The sequence below is a fragment of the Hyperoodon ampullatus genome, assembly GCF_949752795.1.
Source record: "Hyperoodon ampullatus genome assembly, chromosome: 9".
Taxonomy (NCBI): Eukaryota; Metazoa; Chordata; class Mammalia; order Artiodactyla; family Ziphiidae; genus Hyperoodon; species Hyperoodon ampullatus.
In genome coordinates this window covers 100627222-100653301 of record NC_136922.1, presented here as the reverse complement: position 1 = coordinate 100653301, position 26080 = coordinate 100627222, and the positions used below count along the sequence as shown (strand labels likewise).

The 26080-nt window shown below is 36.5% G+C and overlaps 1 protein-coding gene across 1 annotated transcript in view; it reads right to left on the bottom strand.

The window, feature by feature from the left end:
- The window catches only part of CNTNAP2 (contactin associated protein 2), a gene marked incomplete at both ends in the record, with an annotated part of 2063650 nt that overhangs the window by 688960 nt on the left and 1348610 nt on the right, over positions 1–26080 (bottom strand). The window lies entirely within an intron of this gene.

Sequence of the window (26080 nt, the reverse complement as noted above, 5' to 3'; positions counted from 1 at the left end):
ACCTAAATTTAAAATGGTGTATAAAGCTTGTTAGGCGGGCATCAGCAACATCTACTTGTAGTCCAAATCCCTGAGCAGCCCTGTTACCTATTACAGTAATTCTACAGGAATGACTTTGGGTCTCTCACTCTGAGAGTAACACAGCTGGAACTGAACTATAATACATGCCTCACCTAAGGTTCTCCATATTGCATGTAAAACTTGGCCTGCTGCATAAAACTAGTGAATTCAATTTTGTATATCCTTAAATTTCTTCTCTATCTCATAAACTGCATTCTGATAACTAGGTTTGTGGTTTTCTTTGAGCATAGAAGTCTTAATAGCTATTATCCTGATTCAGTACATCAACAACTGAACCTCAACTGTGAGGAAGATATGAGCAAAGATCGCCAATGAAACGCTATAGCATCAATAAGAATTGCTTACATGTTTGCAGCCTTACAGGAGAACACAGCCAAGGGAACAAGCCTACCATTTAAAAGAAACCATGTTCTCATGTGAAAAATTTTGAGTTCTACATAGTATCAAGATAATGTCATTTTAGAGAGCATCCATTTTGAATCTCTTCAATTAGAGATTAAGAAACCAACTGTAATAGAGTTACCACATGATCCTGCAATCCCACTCCTGGGCATATATCTGGAAAAGACAAAAACTCTAGTTCAAAAAGATACATGCACCCCAATGTTCACAGCAGCACTACTTACAATAGCCAAGACATGGGAACGACCTAAGTGTGCATCAATGAATGGCTAAAGAAGATTATATATATATATATTATAAAATAATATATATATAAAATGGAATGTTAGCCATAAAAAGAATGAAATATTGTCATTTGCAGCAACATGGATGGACCTAGAGATTATCATACTAAGTGAAGTGAGTCAGAGAAAGACAAGTATCACATGATATCACTTATATGTGGAATCTAAACAAAATACAAATGAACTAATTTACAAACAGAAACAGTCTCACAGACACAGAAAACAAACTTTCTCAAAGGGGAAAAGGGTGGGGGAAGGGATAAATTAGGAGTATGCGATTAACAGATGCACTACTATATATAAAATATACAACAAGAATTTACTGTACAGCACAGGGAACTATATTCAATATCTTATAATAACCAATAATGGAAGAGAATCTGAAAAAGAATATATATATATGAATCACTTTGCTGTACACCTGAAACTAACACAATATTGTAAATCAACTATACTTCAATTTAAAAAAAGTGTCAGAAGTGATAGTGGCTTGACCAAATGAATACAAAAAGTTAGTGGCAAAACAATGGAAACTTTGTCCCTAATTCTGGATTTAGTGCTCTTTTCACTACACATGTCTTTGACCCAGTGGTGGTATGCTTGGTGACATGTCAAAATACTTATTGTCTTCCCCACAGCACCCCACTAATTTTCAGGGGGCAGGGGAATATAGACACTATTTTAGACTTTTTAAATATTATTTTAAATTACAATATACAAGTTATTACATCAAGAGAAATGTCATAAAATCATGAATACATTCATAAACGATTACTGAGTTTTTGATCTGTTTCAGCACGATGTTAGGCTCTGGAAGTACGAGGATGAAAAAGACTTGAGTTCCTGTCCTCAACAAGCCTGTAGTCCAATGGAGGGGAGAAAACATTAAGCTTGAAATTGTGAACAGGTGCTAAAACAGATATATGCACAGGGTCTTGTGAGTTCACATGGAAAGTCTGTATAACCCAGCTTTAGACAGCCATGAAGTGACCCAAGAGGACATGGCATTTTCAGTGAATGATGAAGGTTAAATGGGGATGAGCCATATGAAGATGGTGATAAAACCAGTTTCATTCTTCTTATAGCTCAGACCAAATACCTTGGAGACAAAACATTCAGTAAATGGGATCTGGATCAATTGGAAATTGAAGGGTCTGGAATGGTGAAGTATAAGATTGCAGTCATAACAACTGCATATGGGTTGAAAGTTCTAGTAGATCGTCATGGTGTAGGTGCTGAAATGCTGTGGAGATAGAAGATTAACTTATATTTAAAAAAATATTTCTCCAGGGCCTCCCTGGTGGCGCAGTGGTTGAGAGTCCGCCTGCCGATGCAGAGGATACGGGTTCGTGCCCCGGTCTGGGAGGATCCCATATGCCGCGGAGCGGCTGGGCCCGTGAGCCATGGCTGCTGAGCCTGCGCATCCGGAGCCTGTGCTCCGCAACGGGAGAGGCCACAACAGTGAGAGGCCCGCGTACCACAAAAAAAAAAAAAAAAAAAAAAAATATTTCTCCAAAGGCATATAGGACAAGCCCACAGCTAACATCATACTCAACAGGGAACAGCTGAAAGCTTTTCCTCTAAAAATCTGGAACAAGTCAAGGGGAATATGATTAGGGATATACCTAGGCTTTAATTTTATATTTGATGTTATATTTCTTAATCTGGGTGTTGGATACAAACTAGAAATACTTCATAGTGAAACAAACAATTAACAGGTACCTTATTTCAGGTAAACTTTATATCAACTCCAGATTTGCAAAAGTAATAATCTAGGAAATACTGGTCATTTTACATGAGCTATGTGTGCTTTACTGCATAAGTCACAGAACAATTTCTTATATAGTTGCTTATCCAAAGTATTAAATAATTCTACAAACTATGTTAGGTTATAATGATGGTAGGCTATGATGGTTTTTTATTTTTGCTTCATTTTTTAGTCATTTGTCAGAGGATCTATTTGAAAATTTCATCAGTCTTCCAGGTAGGTAAGTTTAAAGACCATTAATTTTATAGACCATTATTTTGTTTAGAAGGTTTTCTCAATAGTTATGATCCTACTGACACAATTTAACTTATTAGAAATTTTTGGTGTCATATTCTTCTCCCCCCAAATACATTTTGTGTGAGCATTATAAGCATCTCTGTAACCTAGACCCTAATATCATAGAGGTCATTTCACCGTGGTGGGCTTTGATGGTTTGAGCCACTCCATAATGCCTGCTATGTATGCAGCTCAGGTGGCATAAGCAGCTTTAATCACGTGTAGAGAAATAAGGTATATAAAGCAGATGGAACCCCTGCAGGAAGCACCGAGGAAATGAACTAAAAGTACAGATGATGTTCTGCAGGTGGTGGAAAATGTTGATTATTTTTATGCTCACAATTCCAGCTCAAAAATGGTGTGTTGTGAGCAAGTATAAATAATGGTGGATCATTCATACCCACCTGAAGAACAATTTGGAGCCTATGTATATTGTTTTTCGAGGAAGACATTAGCTATTTTCTGGGAAGAAGAATATTCGTTAATGTTTTTGTTCCACTGTAGAGATGTTAACATTCTTTTACAATACGGCTGGAGTTATTGACTGCATTTACATGAATACTTAGACAAGCTAATCTTCCCTTTCCTTTTTCTCTCACAGTGGGTAGAGATGTAGTTGGTGTGTATTTGACAGTCGGGAGTTCATCTTTGGGGCAATAAGAAGATTTCAACCCTGTGTAGCAAGGGAATGTTACTCTTCAATTTGTGTTGCTTATAATGGTAATTACATTTTGATCTGAGTTCAAACATGGACACTAGGTAAACGTCATCTTGGATCAATGACTGACCATTTCTGTGGACCTTTCAAGATACCACTTACTTCCTATTATTTAAAAATACCTTAAAACATATTGCACACACTTGGTTAAAAAAATCACTTCAAGGATTTACCACACTGACCTACCTGTAGTTCAAATATGCCAGGCACTTATGCTTTAAGGCTTCTGCATGGCTGTTTCCTCTGCCTAGAGGAATTTTTCCAGATGGTCTCAGGCTAACTCCCTCGCCTCCATTAGTCTTGATCCAAATGGCACGTTCTCATCGAGGTCTGCGAAGTCGATCTTATTTAAACTTACAGCCCGCACTGCCCCTTCCCTTCTCTACACCCAAAGCACATACGTATGGCCTTTGAACATAGAATACAATTTACTTGTTTGTTATTTTTATCGTCTGCCTCCCTACCCCACCTTCCTCATAGAGTATAAATTTCAATATATCAGTGAATTTTTAAAATAAATTTTGTTTACTCATGAATCTTAAATTCTTAGAATAGTACCTAGCAGAAGTATCCAATAGTCTATCCAATAGTTCTGCAGACTATCCAATAGTCTGCAGAAGTTCATAAATATTGTACTAATAATATACCTTAACCCTTTCTTCACTTAGTTTCCAACAAATCTCTGTCACAATCATCATCAGTGATTTGATGGTATTTGGTAGTATATATCCATTTGATATATAGTAACAAATGTAAAATAGATAGCTAGTGTGAAGCAGCCGCATAGCACAGGGAGATCAGCTCAGTGCTTTGTGACCACCTAGAGGGGTGGGATAGGGAGGGTGGGAGGGAGACGCAAGAGGGAAGATATATGGGGATATATGTATATGTATAGCTGATTCACCTTGTTATAAAGCAGAAAAAATAACACACCATTGTAAAGCAATTATACTCCAATAAAGACGATCAAAAAAAAAAAAAAAACGAAATACAGTTCATGGGCTTATAGACCCCATCAGATAGTTCTACAATTTATTAAGCTTCAAAAAAAATAAATAAACATTTAGAAAGTCTTTACAGGTGGAACAAAGTGATATTTGAAATTATAAAATCCTGGTACTGTACTTGCAGTATTTACAAGATTTTTTAAATCTTGTAAACTGCAAGGATTTTTTTAAAGAGCAACATGATAATACATCCAAGATGCAATAAGCTTCTTAAAACCATCATCATTTTCTTTCTGGGTTGAACAGTAAGACAATAATCATTCTGTGCACAGTGTGTGCACATCTCCTTACATAGCAAGGGATCCTGAACATAGTAGTTTCATTCATCAACAACTTGCTTTATTCCAAGCACTGTTCTAGGTCCTGAGCACATGAAGGCAAATAACATGTGTGGCATGCCACCAAAGAGCTAGTGGGAAGAAGGTACACAAAATAAGTAATTACTGTACAACCTGAAAAAATAACTTACTTTTCAAGCAACTGCCAGAATCATCCAAGTAATGAGATTTAGCATATAAATCATAAACCCACTTATAACCTACATCACATCCTTTAACATACATAACACATTCTTTAAAATTCTCTGCTATTGTATTTATATATTTTTTTATTGTTGGGAGATTTTATTTTCTTTTAGCACTTAGTTTAAACCTAAACTGTATCAGGCTAACCTGAGAAATTATATTCTTCCTGAAGTTTCTATCCAAAAAGCTTTGATGTAGCAGAAAACACACAATTGAAAATGACAGTTTGATTCGCTATTAACAGGATAGAATCTCATAAGATGGCCCTTCCTTTCATGTTGACCCTAGCTCACGTTACTGTCTGCCCCTGAAACTTGAAAAGATCAAATACATCCCAGCAATTTACATTTTGGGGGCACTAAGGGCTGTGGTTTAGGCGATGTCCCATCAGAAAGTTTGTGGCAACAGAAACAAACTCACAGACATAGAAAATAAATTTATGGTTACAAAAGGGGAAGTGGGGGGATAAATTAGGAGCCTGGGATTAGCAGATACAAACTACGATATATAAAATAGATAAACAACAAGGTCCTATAGCACAGGGAACTATATTGAATATCCTGTAATAAACCATAATGGAAAAGAATATGAAAAAGAACATATATGTACATGTATACATGTACACATATATAATATAAATGTACATGTATACATGTACATATATATAATATATATAAAACTGAATCACTTTGCTGTACACCAGAAACTAACACAATGCTGTAAATCAACTATACTTCCATTAAAAAAATAAAGTTTATGGCCCTTTTCCCTCCTTTCAACCCAAGCACCAGGCTTAAACATAATTTTTTTTTGATAATACAGATAATATTTATCACCTTGGAAGAAAATCCCCAAATAATCAACTCCTCTGAGTATTTAATTTTCCCCATTAACTCAGTTTCTATTCACTGAAGCAGCCCCTATTGTGAGGAACATTAGCACGACAGTCTGACAGATTAAGTTCCTTGGTGAGGATAATTAGCTAGAAATAAATTTTTAGGGAAAGAAAATCCTTAAGATAGCAGAATTAACATATTCAAAGGACCTAAAACTGGTGTCCTCACTTTAATTTTAACAGAAGCACAAATGTATTAGGTGATTTCTCTTTTTTAAAAAAAATGATTCTCTGAGAAACTAAAATATTAAAGTTCCTCTAAACCCAGCAAATTCTTCCCCCCTGCCAAGAACACTCCCACTTGTCCTGGCTCTGAGTCCATCAAGTCTCAGCTTTAAGTGCTTTGCTAGAAAATACCGCCCACTTCCCAAGCCCCAGTGTCAGACCAAGTTCAGATTAGATATCCATCCACCTCCATCTGCCTCCCTAACAATCCACATTTACCACTGGGTTTGCATTTCTCATATCGTATTTGGAACGTATTTGTTGTAACACAACTCCGCTGTCCCTGAGGCAGAGTTGGATATCACTGTCATTGCTGAATCCTTATTGCCTAACCGAGTACCTGGTGTAGGTACTCAAGTGCTCAATAAATACTTGCTGAACTAATGAAGTGGCATGGAGTTCGACACTGGGCTCAAGAAGCAGACGCAGCTGAAGGACGTGGGGTGGGGCTCAGACTGAGGAGCCATTCTGCAAAGGGTCTGAGACTGAGAAGGAGCTGAATAAGATGCAAAGGATGATAGGAAGCCCGCAAGGAGGCAGTACAGTCAGGCTTCTGTTTTTAAAAGATCCCTCTGGCTGTCATTTGGAGAGTAGATTGGAGGGGATAACCGTGGAAGCAGACACGTAATGTGAACCCCTGAATAGAGATGATGGCACTGCAATCAGGGTGGTGGCAGTGGAGGTGAGGCGGATGAGCCTGAAATACATTTGATAGAAACAAAGAAACAGAAATTAGTGATTGGATATGGCAGGTAGCAGGCAAGGTGGCGGGGGGGAGGGAGAGTAAAAAAGTGTGTAGAATGACTGTCAGCTTTCTAGCTTAAATGAGTGGGTAAATGGAAGAACACATTTTGCTGGTGGAAAGATCAAAAGTTCCGTTTTTAACAAACTAGTAGCATATAATTGCATTTAGTGTCATGGAAATGAATGAGATAACTGAGGGGAGATGTTTAGAAAGAGAGCAAAGAGAAGAAAGGCCAGGACAAGCCCTGGGGAGCTCCAACTTTTAGAGGTCATTGAGAGAGAGAGTCTTCAAAGGAGATTGAGGTCAACGAAATCTTGTAAGAGTCTCACAGTCAGACAAGGCACATCCTCAGTACCTCTCCTCTCTACTCCATCCTCAGCAACTACAACTTCTGAGGAGGGTCTCAGGGCAGGTAATAAGGCAAAAAGGTAAAAGCACCACAAATGGTTCAGCTAAAGTACTGTGTGCTCAAATGATCAAGTGCTGGCTGTAATTGGAAAAGCACTCTGAGAAATGAGATAAGGCTGTAAGTTATTATGGGAAACAAGATGAAGAATACTCTTCAGTAGATCATTTGCTTCCATTGAATATGTTATTTCAAATGAGATGATGTACATCAGTAGGGAATATTTCAAAACACCTCACGTTTTTAAATGTCCCTATAAAGATCCCGAAACTTGTTCAATTCCTAAGTACGACTTACATATCGGATACAGAAACATTTATATCCAGACCTGCATAACATTTCCAAAATGATGCTTCTTTGGAGACTGGAAAATAAGGCGTACAATACAATTGCATGCATAAATTGGTGAATCATTTGAATGCTGAGGTTAAGAGATGGTAAATACAGATCATGGTTACTAAATCTAGATAGGAGTCACAAAGCGAAGACGGAATACATAAGAAGTTTACTGACTATAGCTGTTATAGGACAGGAGCTGACATTAAGAATAGAGAAAATTTATGGGAATATTCATAATCTCTTTAAGAGACTTATTTTGAACTTGTCTCAGATCCTACCTGTCTGCCTATCTTAGATCCCTGAAAACAATCTGGGTATTTCTACACTCGGCCTGCCCTCAGGACTCTGACACCAGGCAGAAGGCGGTGTGTGGTGAGGGTGGGAGGGTGCAGGGAGCTCATGGGTCTCGCTTTTCTCTCCTCTCCCTGTCTTCTATCTCTCACTCTCTCTTTTACCTCAAACTCACTTCTTCTATTTCTCTTTCCTTTCCACTCTGTTTTCTTCTTTTCTCCTCTCCTCTCTCTTTTTCACACACAGAAAGGCTTTTCTTTTTATTGTGTGGCAAGAACTTTGTTTTTAAGCACATTCTTCCTTACTCTATAAATTACTTTAGTTAATTTCTGCTTTTGACTCTGATAAAATTTATGCATTCAAGAAAAATGCTTTCTTCCTTTAAAATTGCTATCTTGCTAAGAGTTTCTAAAAATGTAATTTGAAACTCAAAACTGAGTAACAACTCTCAGCTCTAGTGAGTATTTACCCTCCCTTCACTGGAGCAATTGGACTTGGTCTGAAGCGTCACCAGATGACTTGGAAGGGATAGAGAAGGGAAGGAGAAGGGAAGAACCTAGAAAGAAAACATATCAGATCGTATTTCCAAGCATGTTCTATGTTCCAGTGGCATAACTTACGTATCATTATATAGATTGTATGTTATTTAAAACTAGGTATTCAAACCCCTCACCAAAGGCTACCTTTTTGCTCTATAAAATCTTGCTCATTGGGGTGTATGGTGAGAGGTAAGATTTGACAGCTAGAGGGCTGGGAAACTCTCCTGCCACCAGGCAAGCCACTGTCAGCTCTAGGAGCCAAAGATCAGAACCCAGCCACCAGGAGGTGGCAAATCCTCTTGACTTGTGACTGTAGGAGCTGGAGGAGTGATGTGGCTGATGGTAATAAAACACCACTTTAACACGTCTCAGTTAATCCTTCTGCATCTGTCTCCTCACTGTACAATGGGGATTACCACAGCACCTGCCTACCCGGTGAAGTCGTTTTGAAGAATAAATGGGAAAATACACAAAAAGGACAAAAAAGAAGAGAGCTTGTCTCAAACCAGCACTCCCTGTGTCAACTATTGTTGGTGTTTTGGGCCCTTCTCTTCCTTTGTCAACCTTTAAAATTCCCAAGAAACAGGCATATTAAAGCTGGACACAAACGAAATAGTCTGAGGTAAAAGCGTTAAAGGGACCATCGTCACAAACTCTTAAATTTGGATCTTTCAGAATGCCTCATCTCAAATAGTGGGATTGCACGTGGAATAAATTAGGACAATAATAAAAACAGCGAACGCCAGTGTTACTTATGAACCTGGATAGTCTTCTCATCAGTTTCTCATTTAATCCTAACACAATGTTACATGATAAGTCCTTTAAAATTAATACTTTATAATTGAGGAAGAGGAGCTTTCCAAAGACTAAATAATTTACCCAAGGTTACATTGGTGTGTAGTGAAAGGTGTATGTAACCCAGGTCTTTCTGACTGCAGAGCTTGCAGACAAGTGGAATAACTGAAATTAATAACAGAGACGTCACTTATCATGAAATTCATTTCCAAGGTCTCTGGGAGAAAAGGGAATGAGTACATTTACCAAGTTCCTCAGCATCTCTGGGCTTTAATTTCCTCAACTGTAAATGAGGCTATATATATCCTAGATGATCTGTAAGACTCCTTCCATCTCTGAAACTCTACAGTTCTATTATCTAGCCACAGAGATAATCAGCACATGAAAGAAAATCAGAGGGAAGGCTCCCAGAAACCATACCATTATTATTTTATTCCTTCCCAAAAAGTATAATGTCTATTCCTTTTTGCATTTCTCCTAAGTGAAAGTTATTCTGCAAGGTTGCCTTAAGGGCAACATTTGTTTTGTTAGAGTTATAGAAAAATAAAACCATTTAGGTAATAATTGAATGATGTAATTTTAAGGGAAATAATGTTTTGCATGAGGTTTAATCTTTTTTCCAATCCTTTGCCTTGCATCCTACAGCTATACAATATGTGAGCTGTGGGGATGACTCTCACCTTTGTAGCAGCAGGGTGTGACCATTTGGAAGAGTTTTTCTTTAACACTAGATAATTTCGGTTTAAAGTAACCACTGATCAAAGATTACACTCTTCATTTGTTCTCAGGGCCAAGACCTGGAGAAGTTATGAAGAAGGGCTTAATGGAAATTTCACAGTGGGTTGGAGAAATTTACCCCCCAACCCTTGTTATGGGTTTCATCTTGGTTCCCATGAAAATGTGGATCTGTGGTAGAATAATTTGTTGCAGATACACTTTTATTTTCTAAACAGTGAAATGTAAAGGAGAGAAAATTGAAGGATGTTGAGAAAAAGGTGGTAAATTTGTCAACATGAGTTGGATCATGGGACATTTTATAGAACTAAGGCCATTTGAGAAATGCATGAAAGTAGAAAAAAGTAAATAAATTCTATAGACTCATCACTTCTAAACAAAAAACGCCACTTTAAAATATTGGGTGTATTCACTTTCAGTGTCTCTTGCTATATAGATTTTAATTTTTTATGTATTTACAGTCATACCATGTATGCCATTTTATAGTCATTATTTTTGCTTAGTAAAAACGAAAGGTTTGTTTTAAACTATAATTGATCACTTTCATGATGTTGGCATTAGAGTATTGAAAAAACTTGCAAAAATGTTCCCTCTAGCTAATCTTTTTTTCTTTCATTTATTCATTCACTCACTTATGTACCAAATAGGTACTAAGTGCCTAAGGGGAGCAGCCACTTCACTAGGCACTAAAGATACAAGAATAAATCAAGACACAGTCCCTGCTCACAAGGTACCCACAGTGCAAGGCAGAAACAATTCTACCGTATTGTGTTACTGATGTGGAAACAGACCATGAAGCTATGAGAGCACACAGGAGACACAGCAAATTTAGACAACATTGAGAACAGTGGTCTCCTAATGTTTTTCTAGGAGCTGTACTTTTGGGGATATATTAATTACGTAAAAAGACTCAATTAAAGCAGAGGTGGGATTTCAAGCAAAGAAAATTTGCAAAGGCCCTGAACTGCAAGTAGTTTGCTGTTGCTGCAGCTGAGGGGGTGAGAGTTTACCTGGGAAGCGGGAGGACTGGAAATGAACACAGGTGCCTTCCTTGAACATCTGATAAAGTAGTGGGCATTGCCCTGAAGACTATTGGGGAACCAACGAAGGATTCAAGCAGAATAAAAGATAATCAGGGGCTTCCTTGGTGGCGCAGTGGTTGAGAGTCCGCCTGCCAATGCAGGGGACACGGGTTCGTGCCTCGGTCCGGGAGGATCCCACATGCTGCGGAGCGGCTAGGCCCATGAGCCATGGCCGCTGAGCCTGCGCGTCCGGAGCCTGTGCTCCGCAACGGGAGAGGCCACAGCAGTGAGAGGCCCGCGTACCGCAGAAAAAAAAAAAAAAAGATAATCAAATTTTCATTTTTTGCATGATTATTCTGCTATCTTTGGGGAGAGCTGATCATACGAGTATGAAGAAGAATAAGGAAATCAAACATAAATTTGTTCTTATTTATTTCTTAAGTAAGAGAATGGCATTAAAATGGAAAAGAAGATTAAATTAAGGTCTAAAAAAGATACTGTTATAGGCTGGATTGTGTTCTCTCAAAATTCAGATCTTGAAGCCCTAACCCTCCAGTTACCTAAGAATATGACTGTATCTGGAAACAGGGCCTTTAAAGAGGTGATTAAGTTAAAATGAGGCTATTAGTGTGGACCCTAATCCAATGAAACTGGTGTCTTTATTTTTTTACTTTCTTCCATTTCTTTTTTTTTAATTGAAGTATAATTGACTTGCAATATGTTAGTTTCAGGTGTACAACATAGTGATTTGATACTTTTATGCATTACAAAATGATCATCATGATAAATATACTTGCCACCTGTCACCATACAAAGTTATTACAATATTATAGACTATGTTCTCTATGCTATATATTACATCTTTGTGACTTATTTATAACTGGAAGTTTGTACATCTTAATCTCCTTCACCTACTTCACTCTTCCCCCAACACCCCTCCTATCTGGCAACCACCAATTTGTTCTCTATCTATGGATCCATTTCTTTTTTGTTATATTTGGTCATTTGTTTTGTTATTTTAGATTCCACATATAAGTGAAATCATATGGTCTTTGTCTTTTTCTGTTTTATCTCACTTAGCATATTGCCCACTAGGTCCATCCATGTTGTAGCAAATGGCAAAATGTCACTCTTCTTATGGCTGATTAACATCCTATTGAGTTATATGTACCACATTTTCTTCATCCATTCATTTATCAATGGACACTTACATTGCTTTCATATCTTGGCTATTGTAAATAATGCTCTAAAGAACACAGGGGTGCATATGTCTTTTCAAATTAGTATTACTGTTTTCTTCAGAAACATATCCAGAAGTGGAATTCCTAGATCATATGTTAGTTCTATTTTTAATTTCTTGAGGAACCTCCATACTGTTTTCCATTGTGACTGCACCAAATTACATTCCCACCAACAGTGCACAAGGGTTCCCTTTTTTCCACATCCTCCTCAGTACTTGTTATTTGTTGTCTTTTTGATTATAGCCATTCTGACAGGTTTGAGGTGGTATCACATTGTGGTTCTGGTTTGTATTTCCCTGGTGATTAGTGATGTTGAGTAACTTTTCACACGTCTGTTGGCCATCTGTATGTTTTCATTGGAAAAACATCTATACAGGTCCTCTGCCCATTTTTGAATTGGGTGGTTCATTTTTTTCCGATATTGAGTTGTGTGAGTTCATTGGAAATTTTGGATGTTAACCCCTTCAGATATATCATTCGCAAATATCTTCTCCCATAGAGTAGTCTGCTTTTTTGTTTTGTTGGTAGTTTCCTTTGCTGTGCAAAGGCTTTTTAGTTTGATGTTGTTCCATTTTTTATTTTTGCTTCTGTTCTCTTTGCCTGAGGAGACATATCCAAAAAACAAAAAAAAAAACTGCTAAGACCAATGTCAAAGAGCATACTACCTATGTTTTCTTCTAGGATTTTTATGGTTTCAGGTCTTACATTTAAGTCTTTAATCCATTTTGAGTTTATTTTTGTACATAGTGTGAGAAAGTAGTCCAGTTTGAGTCTTTTGCATGTAGCTGTCCAGTTTTCCCAATACCACTTATTGAAGGGGCTGTCTTTTCCCCATTGTATATTCTTTTCTCCTTTGTTGTAGATTAATTGACCATACCAGCTTGGTTTATTTCTGGGTTCTCTATGCTGTTCCATTAATCTATGTGTCCATTTTTGTGCCAGTACCATACTGTTTCATTATTGTAGTTTTAAAGGATAGTTTGAAATCAGGGAGTGTGATAACTCTAGCTTTGTTCTTCCTTCTCAACACTGTTTTGGCTACTTGGGGTCTTTTGTGTTTCCACATAAATTTTAGATTTGTTCTAGTTCTGTAAAAAATGCTATTTATGTTTTGATAGAGATTGCACTGAATCTGTAGATTGCCTTGGCAAGTATGATCATTTTAACAGTCTTAATTCTTCCAACCCATGAGCATGGTATATCTTTCCATTTGTTTGTGTTGTCTTCAATTTCTTTCATCAATGTCTTACAGATTTCTGAGCATAGCTCTTTCATTTCCTTTGTTAGATTTATTCCTAGGTATTTGATTCTTCTTGGTACAACTGTAAGTGGGATTGCTTTCTTTATCTATCTTTCTGATAGTTCATTGTTAGTGAATAGAAATGCAACAGATTTCTGTATATTAATTTAGCATCCTTCAAACTTTACTGAATTCATTTATTAGTTCTAATGGATTTTTGGTGGTGTCTTTAGAATTTTCTATGTATAGCATGATGTCATCTGAAAACAGTGACAGTTTTACTTCTTCCTTTCCAGTTTGGATTCCTTTTGTTTCTTTTTCTTATCTTGTTGCTGTGACTAGGACTTCCAAAACTATTTTGAACAAAAGTGGTGAGAGTGAGCATCCTTGTTCTGTTGCTGGTCTTAGAGGGAATGCTTTCAGATTTTCAACACTGAGCATGATATTTGGCTGTGGGCTTCTTATACACAGCCTTTGTTATGTTGGAGTCTGTTCCCTCTATACCCACTTTGTTGAGAGTTTTTATCATAAATGGATTTGAATTTTGTCAAAAGCTTTATCTGCCTCTACTGAGATGGTCATGATTTTTATTCTTCAATTTGTTTATGTGGTGTATTACACTGACTGATTTGTGGATACTGAATTATCCTTGCATCCCTGGGACAAGTCCCACTTGATCATGGTGTATGATCTTTTAATGTATTATTGAATTCAGTTTGCTAATATTTTGTTGAGGATTTTCACATCTATGTTCATCAGTGATACTGGCCTGTAATTTTCCTTTCTTGTGGTGTCTTTGTCTAGTTTTGTTATCAGGGTGATGCTGGCCTTCTAGAATAAGTTCAGAAGCATTCCTTCCTTTTCCATTTTTTAAAATAGTTTGAGAAGGATAGGTGTTAATTCTTCTTTAAATGCTTGGTAGTGTTTATCTGGAAACCATCTGGTCTTGGACTTTGTTGGGAGTTTTAAAATTACTGATTCAATTTCATTACTGGTAATTTGTTCATACTTTTTATTTCTTCCTGGTTCAGTCTTAGGAAATTGTACATTTCTAGGAATTCACTCATTTCTTCTAGGTTATTCATTTTATTGGCATGTAATTATTTGTAGTAATCACTTATGATCCTTTGTATTTCTGTGGTGTTTGTTGTAAGCTCTCCTCTTTCATTTCTGATTTTATTTATGTGGGTTCTCTCTTTTTCCTTGATGGGTCTGTTTAAAGTTTTATCAATTTTGTTTAGCTTTTTAAAGAGCCAGCTCTTAGTTTCACTAATCTTTTCTATTGCATTTTTTAGTCTCTATTTCATTTATTTCCTCTCTGATCTTTATGATTTCTTTCCTTCTACTAACTTTGGGTTTTGTTTATCTAGTTCCTTTAGGTGTAAGGTTAAATTACTTATTCGAAATTTTTCTTGTTTCCTGTTTTTGCTGCATCCCATAAATTTTGGATCATTGTGTTTCTATTTTCATTTGTCTCCAGGTATTTTTTTTATTTCCTCTGTAAATTCTTTGGTGACCCACTGGTTGTTTAGTAGCATATTGTTTAGCCTCCATATGTTCATGGTTTTTGCAGTTTTTTTTCTTGTAGTTGATTTCTAGCCTCACAGCGTTGTGGTCAGAAAATATGCTTGATCTTTTGAATCTGTAGTATTTTGTTATGGCAGTGCAAGCAGACTGATACAAATATTAACGAAATATAAATAGAAGTACTTGTTGACTAGATAGGTGTTTGGGGAAAGAGGGTAGGAGAGAGGCAAGAAAATTCAAAGGGTTTTGATTTGAGTGACAGGTTATTAGAGATGCAGTTCACCAAGTTGGGAAACCCAAGATTGCAGTAGATGGTAAATTCAAATTGGCAAATGGAGAGTCACAGGAACTTCTGGCAGATTTTTGACAAGATGGCCAGCACGGCATTAGAAATACAAATGTGAAGCTCAGGGGAGGTGTACAGATTTGCTGTTATCTCTCACTGAAATAGTTTCCTCTAAGATATTTGCATGTCTCAATCCCTCATTCAAAACAAGGGCTCAGCACAAATATTCTATCAGAGAGGTCTTACTGCCCATTCTGTATAAAAAATCACCACCTATCACAACATCCACTTCCTTGATTTGCCTTTATAATACCTACCACCATCATTATGCATTTCATTCACTGGCAGAATCCTCAGTATTTGGAACAGTGTATGACATGCAATAGGTTATCTATAACTTTTTTAATAAATAAAAAAAGAATGAAGGAAATAAGGGAGGAAGGAAGAGAGAAGGGAAGACATCAACAGCCTGCCACTTGTTTTTGTACGACCCACAAACTAAGAATGTTATTTTTGTACTTTAAAATAGTTGAAAAAAAGGAAGACTAGTATTTTGTAATGTAAAGAATTTATGAAAATCAAATTTCAGTGCCCATAAAATAGGTATTATTGGAACACAGCCATGCTACTCATTTAAGTGTTGTCCATGACTACTTTTACCTACAGTAGCAGAGTTGAATAACTGCTATAGAGGCTGTATGTGGACCACAAAGCCTAAATTGCTTACTGTCTAGTCCTTTATAGGAAAAGCTTTCTGACCCCTGATAGTCACTATAAGGTTTTACACATCGATGGTGGGAGTCCACAATGGTGCCACCACTTCAGGATACAGCTTATCATTACTCTACAAAGCTGACCATTTGTGTAGTCTCTTACCTAGCAATTCTTGCTAAGTATATACCGCTTCAAAATTCTTGCACATTTAGAACAAGAAACATTCACAAGAACATTCATAGCAGCGCTGTTGACAACAGGAAAACTTACAGACAGTCCAAAAGCCTATTAATTGGAGAGTGAAAAATATACTTGACGTATACCACAATGTGGATGAAAGTAATATAGTAAGTTATACACAGCATGATACTGTTTATTTTTTGTAAACTTAATCTAAAAATATATGCTTTTTAAGGATTACATTTACATTCAAGAAAACTACAGAAAGGGCATCAATGAAAAGCAGGATTCAGGTTGACAGTTATCTTTGTGTGGTGGGGAGGGAGCGAAACGGGAAGGACTGTGAGTTTAGTAAATTATTGCTCTTTCGGGGGGATGATGGATTCGCAGGCCCTTGCTATATTATTACTAAATAAAAGCTGATGAGTTAGTGATGAATAGTGATAGTAGGACACAAACCAAGAATAATGATTTATTGAATTCTGTGGAGGTGAGGTCCCGTTAGGGGAGAAAATTCCCCCAAACGAGTTCTAGTGTTAACACTTTTAAGAACCAGCTGTGAATTTTGGAAATTTTCTTTACGCTAGGGCTTTGTTTCTTAAACAAAATAAAAAGTAAGGATTTGATCATTTTTAAAGAGCCATTCAATTTTAAATGTCTGTGTTTCTATAAAATAAGGTAGGAGGAAGAGGTGTTTTTCAATTCACTGTACAAGCAAATGTTAAACAGAAAGAAATGGATCATTTATAATATTATGTTGTGGTGGCTGAACATTCACATAGGGCTTCAAAAACCAATTACCCTCTCTGGGAAGTAATCAACCTACCCCCTTATAATGCAGAGTGGTACTCTTGATTTAATTGCTGGTTGCTACATCCTTTTTGTAGTCCCTACAATTAAAGAAAGAAGCTTTAAAATAAGGCAATGAACCAGTAAAAATGTCTCAAACATGAATAAGTGATGAGGTCCCTGTCTGTAGACCAGCTGCTTGCCAGTACTTGCCATGAGGTTCTGTGAATTACTGATGCTGTACAGTAGCTCCCATAAACGGCATCTACCTTAAGAGACTCAGAATGTCTCTCTTCAGGCACCAGGCTGGCTCCCGCTGTCCCTCCACTGTAGCCTGGTGCTATAACGTGAGGAAAAGAGCATAATCTGAATAGTTTGGTTCTAATTACTGTGTCAACACAGAGAAGAAATGTACAGATTGATGATTTTCTTGGGTAGCCAAGAATGAAAACGTAGGACACTATTTCTCCAAATGCATCTAAATATTCAAATCTTTGGGGGTACAACAGCTGAAGGGGTAAGAAATAGGCACTTCTATTGATAGACTCCAGTACCTCTGCTCACACTGGAGCCTGTTTGAGAACTGTCTCCTCATAAACGGGTTTTTGAGACATTTTTTTCTAGATTATCCTAGCGATCTAGATATAGGTGATTGTCCTAGGAAGAGAATCCTGACCTAAACTCAGTCAAGTTGACTGTCTCCCCTCAAAATTTGGAATCGAATTTTGGAAACATCAAGGCTCTGCTGAGTACTTAGATCCTAACCATGGGTCTGGTTATAGCTCTAGTCCTTTGTAAATACCCTGGAGTCCTTATAAAACATTTCCCATTCCCCGTTTCGTTTAGAAAGTTCAATGGACTTTCTTAGACTGACGAGGATCTAAACATGTCTAGTGCCTCTCTTTGTCTCTGGCTCTCTCTATTTCTCTTTGTTTCTCTTTTTAAATAAAGTAAGTCTGAAACTCTACAAAGCAATTCTAAAATTTATAAAATATTCTCATTTTTTGATTTGAAATAGCTCTGAGTAACTTATTTTTTTCCACAGTAGTATTAGGGTACATTTATGGTTGGATGTGATCTTAAATTTGATGTGGTTCAACTGTCTCACTTTATAAATAAGAAAATGGAGGCCCGGGGAAGCACTGATTTGTCCATAGTCTCACAATTATTCAGAAAGCAAAAAAATATAGTTTAGGACTTCTGGCTTCTGATATGGTATACTTGCAATTAATAACATTTTCTCCCCTCATTCTGTTATAAAAGGGAAGAAATACAAAAAAAGAAATGTAAAATAATTACAAACAAATGTTACGATGTTCAAATACATTGAGTTCTCTATCATGAGGTTCCAAGTGAAATACCACTTTGAGTCTTATTTGTCTTTAAAATGATGTCTCTTCAGGAGAGAGGGGGACAGTGAAGAATGGACTGGCAGGATGTGGTCATGTATCAATAGATCTTTGCTGTTGCTTTTAGATGAATGATTCTTCAACAGAATATTTCCAACTCTGTAAGTCTGGCTTTCAGTAGCAGTCTATGTTAGAGCTAGTTTAGGTAATTTTTAGGGTTACACAAAATTCAAACTATACCAAGTTCAAAAATGAAGTGGAGATAGGGAGGGTGGGAGGGAGAGAGACGCAAGAGGGAAGAGATATGGGAACATATGAATATGTATAACTGATTCACTTTGTTATAAAGCAGAAACTAACACACCAGTGTAAAGCAATTATACTCCAATAAAGATGTTAAAAAAAAATGAAGCGGAGAAATTTAAAATATGCTAAAATGTTGGCATAAGCAGAAAGCAGGGCTGGATATTCTCTTGTCTTCATCCACTGCCTGTGGTATCCAGAGAATGAGGTTTGCAGGGAGGAAGGCTCACTAACTTCATGCTGCAAAAGCACAGGTGCAAAATTTGTCTTGACATAAATAAGTGAAATTGTTACTAGTCATATGAGTTCTGCACCTGAGTTTTATCCCAATATCACTTCTGAGTTGAGAAGATTCTATGAATGTTTTAAGTATAGTGCTAATTCTCAAGTGTTGACCCTTCCTGCTATAAATCAAATAGGAAGTGAATATTTAATGAAGATGATTAGATTTTCTTCATCTTCTTCATCCTGTGATCTAGATCGTCAGGATGCTCAGGTGATCCTAAGGAAGCAGGTAAGCCAGCTTTCAACAACTCTCACCTCTTTTTCTCACTACTTTCCTTGGCATTCCTCTGTCCAAATTCCTTTGGATTCTTATCTTGCCGGTGCCTACTCTAATCACCAAAAAAAGTAACAATTAAATTACTTTGCATGGAAGTGTCACTGGATTTTAAGAGTGTGCTTGGAAAGAGTAATGATTAATACAACAGCTTGAATTTCTATGGATGTAACTTTAGATTCTGTGTTGCCTGGGTGTGAAAAGTCTATTTCTACCACTTGGGCCAAAGTAGCCCTTATAGTGCCCTTGTGTGACTTAGAAAAAAGTGCCATTTTACTGCGTGAATGCAGACAATGAACAAGCACGTGCTTCTGAGTGGAGCATGAGCTGACTGCAGCTCTGACTCACTAGTCTGGCTGCCTTGTTCAGGGAACAACCTGCACTACTGTATGACCAGCCCAGTGGCCACACGTATGCACAGGTTATGCTGTGATGGGTATTTCTGTTATGTTTCTGCCTCATTCTCTCCCTTACCCCATCTCTCTCCTTTTCTTTCATTCTACATATATATTCTTTTAGAGGAGTAAAACACAAGAGGAATTTCATAGAAAATAATTTAAAATAAACAGTCAATTATTTCAAGTCTTAACTAATTAAGGGTAGTAGATTATAAGCATGCATAATTTGGACTCAAATTATCTCTGCTCATTACCTATACATAGCAGTAATGCCAGATATTTATATTTATATAACATATATAAATATAATAAACAATATATTACCTATATTAAATATATCGTATTTATATCTATATTTATAGATACAACTTTGGTGAATAAATTTTTATATATGTAAAATCTTATAGATATATATTCCATTTAATTATATAATACATAATTATATTTCATATAATTGTACATAATTTTAATATATGTTATATTATATATTAGAGATTATGTATTATTATAGAATATAATTATATATATATATAAATCTGTATATATAAAATTTTGCATATATATAAAATTACTCACCAAAGTTATTTTATTCCTAACTCACAGTAATAATATTTATTTTCTGTGTTGCTTTAAATGATTAGAGCAGCATATAAAATTATTCAATATACAAGGATATACATTTAAAATCATATATGTTAATTAACATCTTTAACTGGGTAAGCCAATTCACCCAAGTCTGTGAGTATATCTGCTTCTGACTTGGAAGTGACATTTGGGGATGTGACATCAAATCAAACCATAGGAATAAGATTTATGGGAATTGCTTTTGACTTTATGCCACTGTTACTGTCAAACAGGCCAGTGCAGGCAGAAGGCCATGGGTAGCACAGATATTCAAAGACATGAAATGTGCTGGCAGACCCCAGGGGCTCACAAAGGGTCCCTGAGATTCTCAGTGAGCATCACCCGATCAGTATCTCCCCTGGCTGCAGCCTGGAGAATTCCACTCACCATCAAGGGCAGCCTTGTTTCCTGGGCTGGGAGCCAGGGGGTTTTGTGGGGGGCTTGTGCGACTTCCCCACGGAGGTCACCCCAGCAGAGCATCTTGTGTGAGCACAGAGATGCCTGCCTCCTGCAGTGTCTTCAAAGCTGAGGCATTTCTTTCCTGGGAGCATCTGCCCCAGTGGAGAGGAAGAGGCAAGAAGCCCTGAATTTTTCACATAAATAGTAGTGATACTGTCAACTTACTCTTCCAGGAAATTCCATTTCCAGATGTAACATGACATTTTCATTCCCCTACCTCATTTACAAAAATTTATATTTCTCTACTATTTTTTTCACATGCAAACCATGTGCATAATGGGTTTGACTATATAGTGATGAAATAGCACTTTATCACACTTCATGAATAAAGGGCTTTACTTTTCCACTTGCTGTTTGGATAGAATTTGAAAATATCACTTAAATTTACCCATTACATCTTTCAGAATAAGGATGATGACCTCCTACCACTCTCATTCATCAGGGAGTAAAGAGAGGGAGATCTGTCCACCTCAAAGGAAGACGTTGATTCCAGCTTAAAGATTTCTAAAATGGCCAAAATATGCATAGAGATGGAATATTACTTAAAATACACATTATCATATTTCATAATTTAAGAGGTCATTGATTATAGGATATACCACTAAGAAAGAAAAACTAAAGCATCTCAAAAGAACGATTCTAATTTTATTTAATTATATTATCCTTGAACATACTTGAAAAGGAAAATATTGAGAAGTGAATTGGTTAAGGCATCCCTCAAATTCTTCACATTCGTAGTCATAGTCCAACTCTCCTGAAACACTTTGCAGCTCAAATCATTGATGTCCCCACAGGATGGTCCTCTGTGTCTATAAAAGCATTAGTGATAGGGAAGTTCTTTAAAAAGAGGGCTCTTCCATTGTCTCTAGAATTTGCTTCTAAGGCACTGCAACTTAATCTGCAAGTTTTAATGCTAGTGCCACATGCACACAGGCAAAGACAACTGTGTCACAATCGCTGCTTGGCCAAGAGAGACGGCAAGAGGCTGTCAACAGTACGATGCATTCTGATATCAGAGATGCTAAAACTGAAAAACGATGTGCATCCAAGAGTCAATGAACTATTGTTTTCCCTGAGATTTTGACAATCAATAGACTTTTTCATATTTCAGAACGTTGCCTCACAGAGCACTCCCTCTCAGAGAACATGCTGCGAGTACTTTAAGGCATCACTGAGGAGGACCCTAAAAATGTGAACATGTGAGGACCAAAATTCCTCTCGATGAGTTAAACTTTAAAATTGACACATGAATCAGACTGAAAAAATGTAAACTAATCTTAACAGATGGGTTAATGTGCAGGTCTAGAACTTCTAAGTTTAATGTTTAACATCATTTATGTGTAGAGAAAAAAAAATGATCATAATGGTATTTGTCCAACCTTAGAAACTTGGGGAAAAGAAACAATTATAGACGCAGAAGTTGTCAAGTGGAGAGGGAAGTTTATTCAACAGACTAAAGCAGTAAAATAATGCAACACACAGGCTTAGCCTGATGTCATCAGTTCATGTGATTTATGTAATTCCTCTGATACTGATTCCAAACCACCACATTGTCTGATTATGTAAGATTGCCAATAAGGGAGAAGATGCAATCGTTTTTGAGAATCAGGTTTCAATATAATTATTTCTCATCAGAAATTAAGTTAATTGACTTTTTAGTGTTATACAGCAATCTACTGAGCTTTAGTTAATGGGTCACTCTCCTAGGATTTCATCACCTCTTATTCTTCAACAATGAAGCTCTCTAGATAATAATAATATCACCAATGTAACGAATATCACTTTATGAGACTCCCTGGGGATCTGCTTGTTCAATTTCCCAGGAACACACGAATGCATTTTTTTTCCTGTATACCAAATTTTTGAAGAAAAAGATAGGAAATAGCAATAGTGATTAAGTAGGCTGTGGGGTTTAGAGTCAGTAGTTAAATGGATGTGCAAATCGTCTTGCATGAAGTCCAGATTAGTACCGGTAGATTCGGGTATAGTTACCTTTGTATGTGTGGCAGAGCAGAAGCTGACACAATTAATAAGGGAAGCCAGAAGTAAGGAAAATTATAAGCTATTTTTTTCTGTTGTGATAATTATCACATAGAAGCCACTATTGTCACAGAGGCTTCCTTTACTCTTAAATCCCTGGAGAGAATGATTTATTCATTGTAAGACTCTCCAGAGTGTTTTGTAGACACTAGATGTTTAATGACACTTGTTTTGTACTTTTCAAAGTACAGTAGTTTCAAATCTACATATTAGTGTATAAAAACATTTTCATTTGTATCATTTAATTGAATACTTCTAAACAACACTGTGGGTTAGATTTGAAATGCCCAGAATTTGGGGCTTCAACCAACCTCTAGTCTCTCTTATAACTTCTTGCTGAGACTATAATGGCATGAAAATGGTATACGCTGTCAGATTTAGATTTGCAGAAACAGAGATTACATTGTAGTAAAATGAACCCATACAGTATGATCGATAACCAACTTAATGTAATCTCTCAATGTCACCTGCAATAAGAACACGCAATCTACAAGTGCCAGGGTAAACCTGCTCAGGGTGAAGAATGGAGGCTACAGAGCTAATTTAGCACCACAATTTTCATTACTACAGCTGGCTGTCAGTTATATGTACTCACTTGTTTGGAAACTGAAGCTATTATAAAAATTCTGTGAACGTACCAAGTCTACTAGCAAAGAATTTCAATAAACTTCTAAGTTTCTAATAAGCTACAAAATTATTTCTGTCTTACCTTTTCTCCTAAAATCTCTTAGCTCATCATACACAGGGAGAAAAAAATACATACTTTCACATCATATTTCATGACTCGTATTATTTACATGTTTAAATAGCAATGTTTCATTATTGTATTTTCTGTAATCAATCAGGAATATTTATTTAATGAGTTCCTTCTATGTAAAAGTTCTCTGCTTTGTATATAATGTACACTTTTATAGCACTCATACCACTGCAAACCTTTTTGTTGTCTTATTCCAGATAACTAAACTTAACACCTTGTTACTACTGAGTTGCCATGAAATTAGTACTAGTGATTATTCACCAGATTTGGATGAGATAAGGGAAGTTCACCAGATGATAGGTCATAATGTCCTTGCCAGGGGAGTCCTACACACCTTGAGCTGCTGGAACCTTCCTATAAGGGCTTTTCTCTTGGTTGACCAGGGGCCTTATGTTGCCTTATTTCCAGGAGTAAAAGCAAAAACACCAAACTACAAACATTTCACTGATTCTGTTATTGTGTAAAGCAATGTGTAGTGTTTTGACTGAAAATGCCTCCATGGTATGGATCACATGTCTATCAGTGATCATGAATCTTTCTCTTATGAAGGTAGCTTTAAATTTTGACAGTAGGCAAAAGTTATTCAGATCTGAATCTGCTGAATGATATTTTTACTTCTCACTTTCGAACTAGACTGAAGACTTATTAAAGGTATGATTTGAGTCTTGTACATTTCTATAGTGTCTTATCCCTCTAGCATGGCACCAGGAAAAGTGGATGCTATAATGAAGTGACAAAGATGGTGGCCTCCAAAGTCACACAAACCTGGTGTCCACGATCCCACTTAACAATTTTGAATTTAGGCCAGTTAACTACCTTTGCCTTAGTTGCCTCACACATAAAAGCGGACAATAATCCGACCCACCTCACGCGAACTTGTGCACATAAAGCACGATTCCGGCACACAGTAAGGGTTTGCTAAGTATTAGCACTGTATTATTGTTGTTGTTGTTTATATGCTTAAAATGTGGGTGAAGAATGACTACGATATTGGATAAATAAATAATATAAATAAGCAAAATCATTTTGCAAGCCGATTGAAAAATAGTCAGCAATATAAAATGCTTTTAGGAAGTGTTCAAAGTACAACATTATTATTGGGTTTCATTCTATGAGTACACACACCCAATTTAAATCAGTTACGGCTGGAAGGACAAAAGAAGGAGAATGTTGGAAGGTCCGATGTGGGTAATAAAGGACACTTGGGTCAACATGTAAAACTGTTAGCAAAATAACAGACTAGGACCCAGGTCAATTATTTACTATCAAATTATAATATAATAGGGGCAGGACAGGAATAAAGACACAGACGTTGAGGATGGACTTGAGGACACGGCAAGGGAGACGGGTAAACTGGGACGAAGTGAGAGAGTGGCATGGACTTATATATACTACCAAATGTAAAATAGATAGCTAGTGGGAAGCAGCCGATAGCGCAGGGAGATCAGCTCGGTGCTTTGTGACCACCTACAGGGGTGGGATAGGGAGGCTGGGAGGGAGACACAATAGGGAAGAGATATGGGGATATATATGTATGTATAGCTGATTCACTTTGTTATAAAGCAGAAACTAACACACCATTGTAAAGCAATTATATTCCAATAAAGATATTTTTAAAAATTACACTTTTTAAAAGAAAGTTCTCATGCTGAAGGCTTCCTTGAATTCAGGTAAGATATTAGATTTTGAAAATGCATGTATCATGCTAGCTACAATTCTTTGCATAAGGTCATGCAAGCTAATAATTGCCCAAAAAGAAATATTAAATTAGGTACAAGGGTTTAGTTAAGCTAGAATTTCCCAAAGAATGTGTACCGCTGATACATTGAGAAATATCATATCTTATTATCTTAGTTGTACGTCTGCAATAACATAAGTAAGTTGATTTAAAAAATATATTTATTAAATAATTAAATTGGTGGTCTGTGGGCTTTGTAAAACTTATGAAGATGGTATACAAATCCAAAGTTTGGGAAATGCTGACAAGATAATAAATGATTTATCTATCACAAATTGGTTGTAAACAGCACATTAATAACTTCATAACTTCTCATTTCAATAATTCAGTGTCTGATAGCAATGACTTGGTTTCTGATATAACACTCTGTTGGATTATTTAAAATAATTTTATACATATTTATAATACTATAAGCTCCACACAAACAGATGTCATGTCTAACATGTTTGCTGTTGTGTCCCTAGTGCCTGGCACATAATATGTACTAAGATATATTAGTTAAGACAATAAACAAACAATTATATAAACTTAGGAAAACACATTAAAATTCTAAAAATTGTACCCAGAGGAAAACACAGAACAATAAACAGATATTTTATAAGACTGGGAAATGACTCTCACTCTGTCTAATATCTGATAGAACCCCATTATATCATACCTACCATTAAAGTTGTTGCTAATCAAATCATAGAGTTCATTAAATTAAAAAAAATAGATAATGACTGGAATTAGAAAGAGATTTGGAACCATGTCAATTAAGGATCTACTAAATACTAAGGTAACTAGGAAGTCCAAGGGCCAATTTAAAGATTATGTTAAAGAGA